At 38.0% G+C, this 16437-nt stretch overlaps 1 long non-coding RNA gene across 1 annotated transcript in view; it reads right to left on the bottom strand.

Annotated features, from left to right (window-relative positions):
* LOC107651471 (uncharacterized) overlaps window positions 1-16437 on the bottom strand; it is a 148809-nt gene that overhangs the window by 124405 nt on the left and 7967 nt on the right. The gene's annotated exons all lie outside the window — the stretch shown is intronic.

The raw sequence follows: 16437 nt of genomic DNA, 5'->3' as shown, positions 1-16437 counted from the left end.
TTCCTTCCCTCATACTAGGGAACTATAATATGCATATTATACTTCTTCAAACACCCTAACTTCAAAGTTCCTCAATTTCCTAATTTTATTCATTACCCACTCCTCCAATCAACTTCAAAAGAGATGGCCATACCCTTGATCTTGCCATTCCATCACTTGCAAACATTTTCCACTGCTAGTTGATGCTGATTCTTTTTTAGGATAATAATCTTTTATTATTCCATTTCCCCTTCTGCTTTACAACCCCTGACCTTGTTATTCAGCCTCATTTCAAATTCTAATCCCTTTATATCTCAGTTCTTTCCCATATCCTAACTCCTAAACTGAAATTTCCCTCCATCCCCTATTTCATTCTGCACTGTCCTTTTCACTTCAGTCCCTTGTCCCCTTAATCTGATCACTAATCATGCCTTTTTGAAGCCCCAGCCTTTGATTATTCCTATCATCCTTTTATACTTTCCTAATTGCTTTATTCTCCAACTCACCATAATGGCTTTTCCAAAACTTTTCATCCCCTCTCCAAATTCCCAGTATTCCCTGTCCCCCACCCTCTCAAATGAGAACCCTGCTTCATATTTCATTGAAAAAATTGAGACCATTCACTAATAATTCTCCCCTCTTCCCCATCTCATCATCATCCAGATGTCCTCTATCATTATTTTGTGTTTCAAGAACCAGGAGAACATTGTACATAGAAAGTAAAACATTGTGGAACAATCCCATGTAATGGACTTTGCTACAGGTAGCAATGCAATAAGCTAGGACACTCCTAAAGGACTTATGGGAAAGAATGTTAATCACATTGAGAGAAAGAACTATGGGAATAGAAATGCAAAAAAAATCACTTATCACTATAAAAGGGAATTCTTTGTTCTCTCTGAGTTTAAACTTATGAAAGGGAATCCTTTATTCCCTTTGTCTATTTTGAGTTAAGACTTTTGGTTAATAATAACTTAAGTACCGCTACTTAGTACCTCCAAGATTGTGGAGACAGGATTAACTCTCCTTTGTCTACTTTTGAATTGAATCAACAAAAGCTTGAATACCCTACTTAGCACTAGGTGGAGGAGCTCTCCACCTTTTCAACTCAATCAGCCAGGAAATGAGAATTCACACCTCAATCAGCCAGGAATCTGTGAACTCTTTTGATGAGTAGTCACCTCTCCAGAAGTTGAGAAGTGGTTTCCACAAACACTGCCCCCTGGGTAGTGCTAGGCAATTTGGAAGCTGTGGTTGACCCTTGTGAAAAGGGGAAGAGACAAGAAACCAATATAAAAGGCCCTGAATTCCTGGGGCTAGGAGAAGGTGACTCCAAGAAGGAAGTAGGCTTCAAGAAGGTCAGCCTCAGGAGTCACCTTCAGCCTGGGTCATTGTCTTGACCTGCCTCTTGGAGGGATTGTGGATGAATGAATAGCTGACTTTCCTTTCCTGACTTCTGGAGAGTTTTATTCCAGTTGAAGGTCAACAAGTCCTGGCTGAGTCAAACATTGGAGCAATATTTAGATAGGCTAACGTCTTCTCTTTTATATTTCTCTGCTTCCTCTCTTTCCATCTCTTTTGTAAACAAAAGCTATTAAAGTCATTTTGACTTTGAGCAATAATACTTTGAATTGTCAACTACCACTATTATTTATAATTTTCATATATTTTAGTCAAACTATTAATTTTTAATTCTTACATCACGTGTATTTAGGGGTTTGTGATTTGGGGTTTAGGCTTTTAAAATTGCTCTATAGCAAAAATGAATAATATGGAAATAGGTATCAAGTGATAACATTTGTATGACCCAGTAGAATTGCTTGTTGGCTCTGGGAGAAGGGAAGGAAGAGGGGAAGGAAAGAAAATGAATCATGTAAACATGAAAAAATACTTTAAAATAAAAAAATAAACCTAATATACCACAAAAAATTATTTTCTGCTTCATACTTCTCTCACATGAAAAGGTAGTCCTTCATCATTGATGACTCATTCTCCTTCACTCTACTTCATATCAAATATGTAGTCAAGTTCTTTCAAATACTACCTTAGTCACATCTCTCATATATCTCCCCTTTTCTCTGATATCCCCATATTACCTTACTCCAGACCACCATTGTCTCAAGAATAAACTGTTACAATAACTTTCTAATTGGTTTCTGTATGAAGTCTCTGCCTACTCCAGTCTATGCTCCATTGAGTTGTCAAACTGATCTTCCCAAGGAGCAGGTCTGACCAGGCTACCTCCTCTACCCAAACTCCAGTGGTTCTCTCTTACCTTTGGATCTAAATGTATAATTGATACTCTGTTTGGTATTTAAAGTCCTTTAAAACTTGGCCTCATTCTTTCCTAGTCTTCTTCTACTCCATATACATAATACTGGCATTTTTGCTATTCCTCACACAAGACATTTTCCCCATTGTGTACATTTTAGCTGGCTGTCCTCCATGTCTGGCATTTTAACCTTCCTCCATCTTTGACTCCTGCCTTCTCAGACTTGCTTCAAGTCTCACAACAAAAATCCCACCATCTGCCAAAGACTTTTCCCAGACCCTCTCAATATTAATGCTTTTCTCCGAGATAATTTCCAATTGACCCTATATCTCTTTTGCGTATATCTAATTATTTGAATGTTGTTTCCCTCATTAGAGTGAAACATCCATCCATTGCTAATTTACCTCCTGGAAGCTTTCCTAACCACACAAACCTCTCCTGTCCCCTCCTCTCCTACCAGGTCAGAGTGAATGATTTCTCCTTAAGTGAAATCTAATACCTCTCACCAACTTTTCTTATGTGAGAAGTAGAGGACTATAGAGGACTCAGAATCAGGAAGTTCTGAGATCAAGTACTTCCTGTGACATATACTGGTTAATGCTTAGTGCCTCCCCTCTGTTGATTTTCTTCAGTTTATCCTATATATCTTGTCTGTACAGAGTTGTTTTCATGGAGTCTTCCCCCTTTACACTGTAAGTTTCATGTTTTTCTTTGTTTCCCCTAAGCACAATGCTCAGCACATTGTAAGTACGAATAAATTCTTGCTGTCTTGACTTAAATTTACTTATATGTATGCATATTGTTGCCACTGATAATGTATGCCCCTTGAGGTCAAGGAGTTTTTAATTTTCATTTTACTATTCCCAGTATCATACACAGTTCCTGGCACATAGTATATAGGTGCCTGCTAAATGCTGACTGATTGCCAGGTGATGAAATAATCCATTGTTGCTAAATTATTAGAAATGTTTTTAAACCATTCAAAGTCTTGGAGTCAATACTGAGTATGGGTTGCAAGGCAGAGGAGCAGTAAGGGCTAGGCAATTGGGGTTAAGTTTCTCGGATACACAGCTAGAAAATGCCTGAGAGCATATTTCAACCCAGGATCTCCTATCTCCAGGCCTGGCACTCTATCCACTGAACCATCTAGCCTGCCACTAAATCCTTAGCATTTTTAGGCCTTACCATCCACTCTTCTATGTATTGTCTTCCACAATTAAAGTGTGATATCCTTGAGAATAGGGATTATCTTGTTTTTTTTCCCTAATTTGCATTAGTGTTGGCACAGTAAATATTTACCAAATGCTTTTTCATTCATTCATTTCATTCATTCATCCTGCTGTGGTCCAAGATAAATACACTTTCTAACAAATTCCAACTCATAGTCAAAAGTGTTAACCTTGAATTTCATTGTACTGTTGAGGTCTTTCTTCATCTTGAGATATGTATGATGAAGAGACAATTTGTTTTTTTTTAAACTAATTAATTAATTTAATTTATATTATTTTTCCATGGTTAGATGATTCATATTCTTTCCCTTCCCTCCTCCCACCCCCTCCTGCAGCTGACACGCAATTCCACTGGGTCTTACATGTGTCATTGATCAAGACCCATTTCCATATTATTAATATTTGTAGTAGGGTGATCATTTAGAGTCTACATCCCCAATCATATCCCCATTGACCCACATGATCAAGCAGTTGTTTTTCTTCTGGGTTTGATGTAGGGACAATTTTGAAAGGGATTTATCCTTTGATAGTGTAAGCACCAAATGTTTCTTTTGTCAACTTTTTTGGCTCACCACTTGGGCATCATTTTTAGATTATTTAGTCCTAAAAGAATCCCAAAGCACGTTGCATTCTTCAGGGCACACCATTGTACCTTCAAAGTCAATATCACTGTTGTTTTTTTTTCTCTTGAAAACATTAAATAGGATGATAGGATCATAGACAGAAAATTGAAGTGCACTTCAGAGATTATCTAGCCCAAATGCTTTATTTTTCAGATGAGGAAATTGAGGCCCCCAAAGCTAAATGATTTGCCCTTGATCACATAACTAATAAATGGCAAAACCAAGATTCCTGGTCCTCTACTCTTGGGCAGAAGGTCCAACCTGGGCTAGCTCCCCATTTTAAGTAATTATTTTTCCTAAGTAGGAGCTAAACCTTATTATTTCTTTGCCTTATTTCTTTGCAACTGAGCTTGCTGCCTCTATCCTCAAGAATTCAATCCCCCAAACCCTGCTCACACTACCTTATTTACAAACCTGCATTAACAGTCTGAATGAGAAGCAAACTGCTCTTGCTAGAGAAACCTGATACCTCCCAGTGCTGAAATCTAATCAGAGGGAATGATAATTCACAGAAACCATAGTCTGATAATCTATTGCCAGTTTAAAGCCTTAAGGCCAAGTTGATGTTCATTTTACAATTGGTTAGGGGGAGAGGGTAGGTGAATTTATCAAGATTTCCAACTGTGCTCTTCATGGTGCTGGAAATCGTAAAAGAAAGAAAATGTCATGTTAATTCAAGGTAATATTAAACTGAAACATTTCCTGGGGAAAAACAACCCAGAAAATAAATGCCAGAATTTTACTCTGTGTTCAGAAAAACTGGAAAGAGGTGTCAGCTCTAACCAGATTCAACAAAAAGGTGGGAAATACAAACGCAGTTTCCTCATCTGTAAACTAGATAAAGCTAGATAAAACTAGGATGGCATAACCCGGTCTTTGTACTTGGAACTCTACAATTTTGTGATGCTAACAGAACGTTAGCAGCATAGAAATAGGGTTTAGCAACAATAATTCATTAAAATAAAATCAGAAGCCACCAACTGGTCTCCTTCCCAAGTCATCATGAGCTCCTCCTGTTCCAGGGCAGTTGGGTCCCAAGCTTTGGACTGACTCTTCCAGTGGAATCTGTCTGAAAAATGTTTAATTTGAGGGCCCATTTTGGGCTACTTTCCCTAAGCATGATATGCAAAACTTGCCTCTGGCATTGGAATTGCTTGTTACAGCTCTGGGACTAGATGATTTTTTAAGGGCCCTTCTAGTGCTAAAATTTTATGATTCCATAATCTGAGCCATCTTGATACAACAAGCTCTGGAAAATAGACTACTTTTAGGTAACTTGAATAAAGTACGTCTCAAATGAATACTTTTCTACTCTTTGTAAAAAAGCAATTTTCTCCAGATTCAGCACTTGGAAATAGTCTTGTGACTAGACAGCCAGAAAAATGACCATGGAAGAAATATTACCCAGAGTGACTATAGACTGAGGAGTAATTTCAAACAGGGGCAGAGATGGATACGTAAAGAAATCATCTGAGGCACAGAGTGGGGCAGCCCTCCTAACCGAACCCCAAACCCAATCTCATCTCAGGTTCTTTTTATTTTCTCTAGCTGGTCTTGTGTTGTTCAGTTGCTTTCAGTTTTGACCCTCATTTGGGGTTTTCCTGGCAAAGATACTAGAATTGTTTTCCATTTCCTACTCTGGCTCATTTGACAGCTCAAGAAACTGAGGTATACAGGGTAGAGTGACTTGATCAGGGTCCCACAGCTAGTGTCTGAGTTCAGACTTGACCCCAGGATTGGCATTCTATTCACTGTGCCACCTTGATACCCTGATCTGTGCCTCCACAATTTTCTGGTCTACTTAGTAGGGTATCCAGATTTCCCCATATTTCCTGGCTATCATATGGCAGTTTCATATGATAGATTCAGTGAGAGGCAGCTTAGCCTAATGGATAGAGATCTGGTCCTTCAGTCAGGAAGAGATCTGAGTTCAAATTCTTCCTTAGACACTTAATAGCTGTGACACCTTGGGTAAATCATTTACCCTCTCTAAGTCTGAGTTTCCCCATCTCTAAAATGGATGTGCTAACAGTACCTACCTTTTTTTTTTTGCCATGAAGATAAATGAAATAATATTTTTACTATGCCTAGTACATAGCAGGCATTTTTATAAATGTTTATTCCCTTTTGCCTTGTTGTGAGAAACAAATGAGATAATATATATAAAGATAAGGACTGGTCTTGCAAATTCATTAGTATACAGGACTTCCAGATGAGAAAATTCCCTCCACATGTTAGGGTGGCAACTTCCCTATAATTCTTAATGAGAGAATTGTCTAGAACACAGGAGTTAACTGACTTAGCTAAGGTCGTAGAATCCCGACTTGTCAGAGGTCAGATTGGAACTTGAGTCTTCTTGGCTTTGCAGCTACCTCTCTATCCACATGCTGCCTCTCACTGACTTATGTAAAGCTATGTAAACATTAGCTGCTATTATTAGTCATGGGCACAGACAAGTACTAGAAAAAAATAGAGAAAACAACAAGGGAAACTGAGCCTGGGTTTTAGCTGCAAGGACTTGTTTGCCCTTTTCTTACCTGGGATTCTGTGTTTTTTTTTTAAACTCTTCCTTTCCATCTTAGAATCAATATTGTGTATTGGTGCCAAGGCAGAAGGGTGGTAGGGGCTAAGTGATGGGGTTATTTCTTTACCAGATTCAAGATGAAGAAAATGTCATGACTTAGAATTTTAAATATTTTGAGGGAAGTCAAGAAACTTCAAAATCAAGATTATTTGGGGAACGACACAAAACTATTCTCAATGCTCCTGCTTGTTGGCTGATAGTACACATAGGAGAGAAAAAATTAAATCGATGAAGATGGTCTATTGTTCAGCTAGATGAGCAGTCCTCTGAAGGAGCCCATTAGTATCTTAGACATATCTTAGACAGACACAGCAGATGGAGAATGAACTGGACCCAGAATTGAATAGAAAAAGAAAGCAGAGGCAAGATTATGCCAAGAGGGAAATTGGTGTCTGGACCCCTCCTCCTTCTCCTTTAACCATCTCTCACTCACTTCAAGGCTCACTCACTTTCCTGAAAACAGGGATTTCACACTGTCCAGGGATACTCACTGGGTCCCTCCTTGACTTGAAAATAAAGCGTCCATCCCAGTTCTTAAAGGGCTTGCTTCACCCCTTCCCTGCCTTGTCATCACTTTGGAAAGTCATCAGATCACTGAATTCGTGCTCAAATACTATGTTATTATTCTCCTCAAGGGTATTTGTTCCTGGGAACTTTGAAGACTTGAAAAGACTCCTCCCCAAAGAATAATGCTTTAAAGTAAGATTTTAGGTACCTTGGGAAATTGGTACCTCATGATATATCTAAAGCCCATTTAAGGGTTGGGGGAGTTGCTAGACAAACCATTTTATTTGCTTTAGTAATAAAATGGAATTTATGAACAAGATGATCCAGACCCACAGGAGACACAATTGAACTTTCTGGGGTATCATGCTGATGCTGATGATATTGCTGAGTCCCTGAGACAGTGGAGCGAGCACTGGGCCTTTGAGAAAAGATTTGAACTCGGGTCTAACTTCAGATACTTCCTAGCTATATCCCCCTGGGCAAGTTATTTAATCTTTCTTTGCCTTAGTCCCCTGGAGAAGGAAATGGCAAACCACTCCAGCATCTTGGCCAAGAAAATCCCATGGAAGTTGGGTTTTGCCTGCGTGCTATGGTCCACGGGGTTATGAAGGGTCAGATACAACTGACCAACAGAATGCCTGAAAAATCCTTTACCATCTCCACACTCTCTCTGAATTATTCTTTTTGTTCTCAATGCTCTCTCCCTAGTTCAGGACCTGCTTGCCTCCTATTTTAACAATGTAATTGCTGGAACCAAGAGAACATTATATACAGCTACAGAAATAACATTTCAAGAATAACTTTTGAAAGTCCACCTCCAGAGAAAGAATTGATAAATAGAAACAAGCAAAACATAGTTTCAAGGGTGTGTGTGTGTATATATATATATATATATATATATATATATATATATATATATATATATATATATATATATATATATATATGTTGATCTATCTTGTGTGTGTGTATGAAATGATGCCTTCTCTAGAGTGTGGAGACAGGGAGATACCTGCAAACTTTAACATAACCAGCAAACAAATAATAATTAAAATCAAACAGAAACATTGCCATCGCCCCCCAAATGGTTTCCTTGTCCCTAATGTCTCCCTTTCCAGTTCATCTACCTGATGAACTGACATTCTTAATGCTATTATCGGACTCTGTGACTGCCTTCTCAAGAACTTTATAGGTTACCTATTTCCCTGGGGGGAAACAAACTTCTCTTTGGCATTTCAAATCTTTGACAATCTAACTCTAGCCTCTCTTTCTAGCTGATTTCACAGCTAACCCTTCATACATTCTATATTTTAGCTGAATTGACTTACAGTGTTCCTCATACCTATATATTCTATCTCCTTTTGGAGAAAGGAAGGGATTTTCTTTTAATTTTTAATTACATTAAATTAAAATTTTAATTACATTAAATTAAATTAAAAATAAATTAAATGTAATTTTTTAATTACATTAACATTTTATGTATTTTCCTTCTTCCCTCTCTGAACTAGAGAAGGCATCATTTAATAAAAGAATAGATGTATATATATAAAACCAAATCTTGCTTGTTCCTCTTTATCAGTTCTCTCTGGAGGTGGACATGCACAAGCCATTCTTCAAACAATATTTCAATATAATGGTCTCTTGGTTCTGCTTGTTTCACTCTTTATAATTTCAGGCAGGTCTATTTTTTTAAATTAACCTGTTCATCATTTCTTTTGGCACAGTATATTCCATCAGTCATATGCCATGTGCTTAGCCATTCCCAAATGGATGAGCATCCCCTCAGTTTCCAGTTCTTTGCTTGCACAAGAGAGAGCCATGATCAATATTTTAGAACACATAGGTTCTTTTCCCTTTTCCCTGATCACCTTAGGGAAAGGATTCTTTTCATAGCATCCTGCTGCCTGGACTTCAGCTCCTCCTTAGCTCTACCCCTCCCAATCTCCTGCTCTCCTTAAGGTTCAGGTCAGGTACGTCTCCTACAAGAACAGGTCTTTTCCTGATTCTTTTCCTTGCTAGTTCCCCATGCTCCCCAATTACTTTGCATTCCATTGCATGTGATTTGTATTTACACATCTTATGCACCTGCTGTATCCTCCCTGAGGCTGGGATGCTGGGTTTTGTCTTTGAATCCTCCTAACCTAGCCTGGCAGTGCCTGGCATATGGTAGCTGCTGCTTAATAAAGTAGCTGCTTGTGGAATTGGATTGAGCTCAATTCAATTAATTTTGCCTCAGCAAGTATTTCCTGAGCAGCCCTTCCTTTGGGCAAGGCCCTGTGTGTGCTAAGCTGTGCAGGAGATGGGAATCTAAGTTATGCAATTTTTGTCCCCAAGGTACTTAAGACATATAAACCTTTATTAAGAGGGAGATTTAATGAGGCACTTTAAGATCCTTATAAAGGGCACACCTTGAGATCTAACTGGCTGAAAAGTAATAATTATACTGTGATTATCATTGTTGTTATAGTTAATATTTATCTAAGGCAAGGGTTCTTAACCTGGGGTTCTTGGGGGGCATATGAATAGATTGGGGGGCACAGTGAACTTAGATGGGGAAAAAAGACCTAATTTCATTTTCATTAACCTCCAGCTGAAATTTCTCCCCTTCCCTTCCATTCCAACCCTTTCCCTTCCCCAAGAGAGCAGGAAATATATAGGTTCTACATGGGTTATCATACATATTTCCATGTTTGTCCTGTTCTGAAAGAAGACACAACACTTACACTCTAGAACAAATCCACAAAGGAAAGGAAGTGAAGAATGAACGGCTTCAATCTGCATTCAGACATCAGTTCCTTCTGTGGCAGTGGATTGCCTTTTTCAGCATGAGTTCCTAGCAGTTGTTCTGGGTCTTTGCATTGTTAAGAATAGTTAAAGGGGCATCTGAGTAGCTCAATGGATTGAGAGCCAGGCTTAGAGATGGGAGGTCCTAGGTTCAAATCTGGCCTCAGACCCTTCCCATTGTGACCCTGGACAAATCACTTAACCCCCATTGCCTAGCCCTTATCACTTTTCTGCCTTGGAACCAATACACAGTGTTGATTCCAGGATGGAAGGGTAAGGGTTTTATTAAAAAAAAAAAAAGAATAGTTAAGTCATTCACAGTTGATCCTTGTACATTATTGTTGTTATTGTGTACAACCTGCTCTTGACATAACATAATTCCTGACAATGCTATGAATTAAATAAATATTCTGAGAAGAGATCCTTACGCTTCACCAGAATCGCCAAAGTGGTCTGACACACAGAAAATGGTACAGGATGCTTTTAACTTTTTCAAACATTTTAAATTTATTTTCTTGTTGGAACCCCACCACAACACTGGGAGAAAGGTCTGGCTCCTTCATTTTACAAATGAAGCAAATGGAAGTTCTGAAACATGAAATGACTTGCTCACGGTCACAGCAGCTCATTTTCCTTAGAAAAATTCAAATCCAAACCCTTCCATTCTAATTCTAGAACTTTCCCCACTCGACTATGTGTGAAAGAATTAGGAAGGAGAAAATGTATAAGGGCAAGGCAATAAGGAAGGTGAATTTAAACATATCTTCAAAATCCTTTATTTCTGAAACAAGCAAAAACATTGCCAACTTTAAATCACAAAAATTACAGGCATTATTTATCTGGACATGGTAATGAGGGTTTGGAGTAATGCATGCACTCTAGATAAACAACTTCTTGGAGAAATGAAAATTCACTTTATTTATTGACTCTCCCTCAGAGGCTAGGTTGTGAGGGAGGTATTCCTGGCTGCTTTCCAGTAAAATCTTTTATTCAGGCCGTCAGTTTGATTTAGAGAAATAAAATATGCTGTACATGTAAATTCATCTAATCTACTTTCCTAGCACATGTTACATTTTGGTCCTATCTTTGATGCTACTTTAATTTAGCAGGGAGATTTATTAGGCCACTAACCTTCACCCCCTCTGATCCACAGCAGGAAATAATTTGTGTTTCTGTGGAATTTGCATTCTCTTGAGTTTTTTCAAATATGCTCCATTTTCATTACCCAAAGTACTGTTCTATCAAAAGAAATTTGTTTTTATCAATAGTAATTACTGTCTCTAAGTTACTTATGGCTTTAATTCTTTGTTACCATGTTGTTCATTTGGCAAGTAGCTCAAGGGGTAAAATGGAACAATAGTTGTTCAATCGTTTTTTCTGTTGTGCCCAACTCTTTGTTGGACCCCCCATTTGCCATTTTCTTGGTGAAGATCCAGGAGTGGTTTGTCCTGTCCTTCCCCAGCTCATTTTACAGATGAAAAAACTGAAGCAAACAGGGTTAAGTGATTTGATGGTCACACCCTTAAACTTGGAAAGATGATTCTTCTTGGCTCCAGGTCTGGCATTCCATCCACTGAGCCATCCAGTTGCCCCACTAGTGCAGGTTGTCCATTACCATCCATCTGCTCTACTATAATGATACCCTGCAGATTTTTCCCACCTCCACTTTTCCCCCTTCCTCACCATCCTTCTTACAACTGTCCCAATAATCTGTCTCTATGTATCAGTCTAGCCTTGCCACTCCTCTGCTCAAAAATCTTTAATGTGGCTCTTTAAAGCATGCCAAATCAATGCCAAGCACCTTTGCCTAGTATTTAAGACAATCCACCACAGGGCATCACCCCACCTTCTAGCCTTATATCACATTACTAATTTAAGTTCACTCTGTGCTTTAGCCAAATGAGACAACTCTCAATGCCCCAGAACACATCCTCTGGTTTCATCTTGAGACATAGTAGATAGAACACTGAGTCTGGAGCTAGGAAGATCTGAATTCAAGTCTAGCCTCAGGCACTTACTAGCCATGTGACCCTGGGCAAGTCACTTAGCCTCTGTTTGCCTCAGTTTCCTCAAGTATAAAATGGGGATTATAAAAGCACCTCCCTTGCAAGGTTGCTATGAAGATCAAGTGAAATAATATTTATAAAGGGACTGTGCTGGCACAGGTGACTAGTACTTGTTATTTCCTTCTTTCCTTTCTGGTTCTGTGCCGTTCCTTAAGCTGTTTCCAGGACTTGGGAAGTTATCTCTTTTTACTTCATCTTTTCCATTTTTGTCTTAAAGCACAACTCAAATGCTAGCTAGCTCCCCAATAAAGACTTTCTTGACCTCTTTATTCAAGAACATTTCCTCTCTGATTTGGAAATCAGAAGTAAAAAAAGTGAATATTAAACATTGTTTTCATACATAATTGGGGGAGAAAACAAAAAATAAAAAGAATGAAAGAACTTTCTCTGATATAAACATTTCTATTTCCTATATATAAGCATATATATATATAAACATAAAGTTATCATGAAATAAGATTAAGTTTTATGTCCTCTACTAGATTGTAAGCTCTACAAGGAGAAAAAAAGTTACATTTTCCTTGATGTTTATCCTAGAGTACCTAGCACATGGTAGATGTTTAATAATTTTGCTAGGTGGTACAGGGAGTAGAAAACTGGGCTTGACACTAGGAAGACCCATGTTTGAAATCCTGCCTCAGGTACTTAATAGCTGCATAATTTCCCAACTTTAGTTTCCTCATCTGTAAGATATTAATAATATTTACCTCATAAGGATGTTGAAAAGATCAAATTAAATAATAAATGTAAATAACTGTAAAATTAAAATTAATGTACAATAACTTCAAATATTATATTTTATAAGATTTATTAATAATCACTAGGAGTAATAAAATAAAAAGGTAATGAAATAAAACCACGTGCCCATGGCTAATCTATCTGTTCAAACAACTTGCTCCTCCAATGTTTCAACCCAGGAAGGAAAGACTGCCCAATTTATCTCCTGTCTACATCAGCATGTAATGACAAGAATTCAGTGGGTTAATGGGAAATGTAGTTAAAAGGCACAAGATTTCCAATTACACAGAACTTTGTCCAAGTTAAAGTGCTATGGAAATATTAGCTATTATTTATTAAAATTAGTTGAAGTAATTCACAAATCACTGTGATGAAGGGCAAAGTATAGGAGATAGAAACGTATTTAAAGAAATAGTTTCTGTGTCCAGCACAGAGTTCAGATCAAACAAGGATTTCTTATAGATGGGGGAGTTCTTCCAGTTGCTCCTGCTTGTGGATGACTTTATGCTGGAATACTGCAGAATATATCAAATGACATTTATCATCTTTCAAAAGAAGTTTGTGGTCTGATTATTCATATAGGAAAGATCAAGGGTTGATAAAGGGTGCCTACACTTCAGAATATAATATTGGATAGTTGGACGGTCACCCACTAGAGCTGGCCCATCAGAAATATCTCTTGGAGTATGCTGAGAGTACTAGTACCTTTGCTGTGAGGTCTTGCTCAGTCCTTTTTAGGGTTTCTCTTCCACCTTTGGATTCTCCCTGTCATCCTCTCCCCTGTGGTTCCAAGAAGCTGTAGCATGCCACTGGCCACACCTCTGTAATCATCTCATGTATGTAAATGTAATGTAAATCATCTCAACAAGAAGGCTAAACCAGGTTTGAGAGAAACCAGCAGGTCTCAAAATTACTGGTGAGTTAGGAAATATCTAGCCTAGGCATTTGAAGACTTCCCTCAGCAGAATGGGTAGATGAGAACAATTTGTTCCAGGAGCTATGAAGAAGGCTGAGCACATAGAGATGCCAAAGTCAGCCACTGTATCCCAAGCCATCACCAGTCTTCCTGACTTCTGTCTTGCCACTGAACTTCAATAACTCTGGAATCGAGAGTGAGGCTGATGACTTGTACAAGTCTGCCTCACTTAAATCCAATTCATGAACAAGTTGAGACCTCACCCTATGATATTAGTGTTGTTCTTTGAAAACAAAAGATTTGAAAACAATATCTCTCCGACAGAAACTGTGGATAGAGTATGGCTTGAGTTAAGAATTAGGTATGAAGGAAAAAAGTAGGAATTTAAGAAATTGTATTTAAGTCAACCCAAGCTTCCTCCTAAAGAAAGGAATTATAGCCCAGTATTAGAGTTTTCTTTTAACTTTTGTTCTGCTAACCAAAATGAACATAAGAACAAAGAGTTAAAGCCTCATTTTTAATTTTTTATTCTAAGTTAAAAATGAGTAAATTGACAATCATGAAACATGAACATCTCCATAGATAAAAGGGTTACATTTGAAGCCATGAACCAACCTTGTATAGACTTTTAAGTATACATCAAATTTAGCATGGTAGTACTAGCATGCCCTGATTGTCTGGGTCCCCTTCTGAACATCTTTTCTGGTTATTAAAAACCCCCCAACAACCCTCATCTTCTGTTTTAGAATTGACACAAGTATCAGACTTAAGGCTGAAGAACAGTAAGGGCTAGGCAACTGGGTTTAAATGACTTCCCCAAGGTCACACAACTAGGAAGGGTCTGAAGGCAGATTTGAATCCAGACCCTCCTATCTCCAGGCCTGGTTCTCAATCTACTGAATCATCAAGATGCCCCCCCCCTCCCCCGCATATCTTTTTGATGTTTCATTGATGTTCTTTTTAATCCCTATCATTTTAATTGTTTATTCTTTCAATGATGTCATATAGCTGCAAATAATGGAATTTCATGGTATCCCTGGTAGCAGACCACCAAAGTACAAATGGAAATGAGGAGACATGTCAGGAGTAAGAAGACTACAACCTGTAACCAGTGAAAAATGACTCAACAGGAAAGTTGTGAAAAATAACATATGAGAAATGCAAGAGCAGAAAAGGAAGTGAGCCCACGATATAGAGAACTGATGGATTTTATTGACAACATGCACTCCTGATATCAAGAGATCTAGAAGAAAGCCTTCATAATGTTGGGAAGACCACATAGAGGGATAGGAGACGCAGACAAGAACTACACAGGATAAGGAGGCAAGGATGCTATTTCTCACTGTTAGGGGGGAGTATCTGTATTTATAAGATCACAGATCCATAGAAATAACAAAGTACCAGTAATGAATCTGCTTTATAAAAACTCATGCATTTGCTAAGATTTTGCCTAAGTTCTCAATGATATTTCCTTCCAATCCCTGCATATATATATATATGTGCGTGTGTGTGTGTGTGTGTGTGTGTGTGTGTGTGTGTGTGTATATATATATATATATATATATATATATATATATATATGTGTATGTATCTAAGTCTATATATCTGAATAGACTTTGTACCTTTAAAAGCTGAAGTGATTAACATTTGTCCTGTGTGGAATTTCATTGTCGTATTGGAATCACTTACAAATGCCATGGCTTTTTGTGACTTATTCCCTATGGGGTACTGCATGGCCTCTTCTATTCTATGGTCATGTGGCTGATTAAAACAGAGATAAAAATAATATGTGCGCTCTTTTTTGGGTACCCAGCTTGTCTCATCCTGTATGTACTGCATGGCAATAGAGGAGAATAATGGGAAACGGCTAAAATCAATGTTTTCTATTCATTCAAGATGAGTAATGCCCTGGGTAGAATCTGTCAGAAGAGTTAACCATTGAGTTATTTAGCTGTCTTGAATGGTGACCCAACACAAGGCGTTGTAAAGAAAGAAAAACAATGGCCAAAGAGAAGGTCATGGAGGAAGACTAAAGAAGTAAATCTAAGAATGCAGAAAGCAAAAGAGAAAAAAGCCCGCTTAGCATATAAGATATATATGTACACATTCAATTCATAGGACCATGAATTTGGAGATGTCTGAGAGTTCATCTAGTACAACTCCCTCATTTTACAAATAAGGAAACTGAGGCCTAGAGAGGAGGGGGGTGACTTGCTAAGAGTCATTCAGTTCCAGGAAGGGCACCCAGAGTCTCTGCCTCTAGGTCCAGCATCCTTTCTTCTACACCACAGTGAGTACAATTGCAGTTTCAAAAGTTGCCTAATGCAAGATGGAATTATTGATTATAAAACTGAATGTAATGAGTTTTTTTTAAAAAAACCTCTTTATCATTTGAAATGAAAGAATTTGTGCAATATGAAGCTTATTTAAAGCTATGGATTCTGAAGCAAAGAATGACAGCATTGCCAGTCATTTGGGAACCAGCTGGCTTGGAATTTATCAGTGCAGTCAGAATGGATGTCTCTGTGGTATCTGATCCGACTACCTATGTATATGATGAGAAAATGAGAGTTTTAGGCATTCATTTGAATGTTGATTTTAAGGAAGCTAGTCTTTATTGGTTAAAAGACATGATATGCATAAAGGTTTCAGCTTATTTTTATTTCTTATTTCTTTACCACTTGAATTGTGGAAATTGGTTCTTCTTTCTCCACAAACAAAGCCATAAATGTGGCATGG

Source organism: Monodelphis domestica, chromosome 2, assembly GCF_027887165.1.
Source record: "Monodelphis domestica isolate mMonDom1 chromosome 2, mMonDom1.pri, whole genome shotgun sequence".
NCBI lineage: Eukaryota > Metazoa > Chordata > Mammalia > Didelphimorphia > Didelphidae > Monodelphis > Monodelphis domestica.
This window is presented reverse-complemented; position numbering and strand designations above follow the sequence as displayed.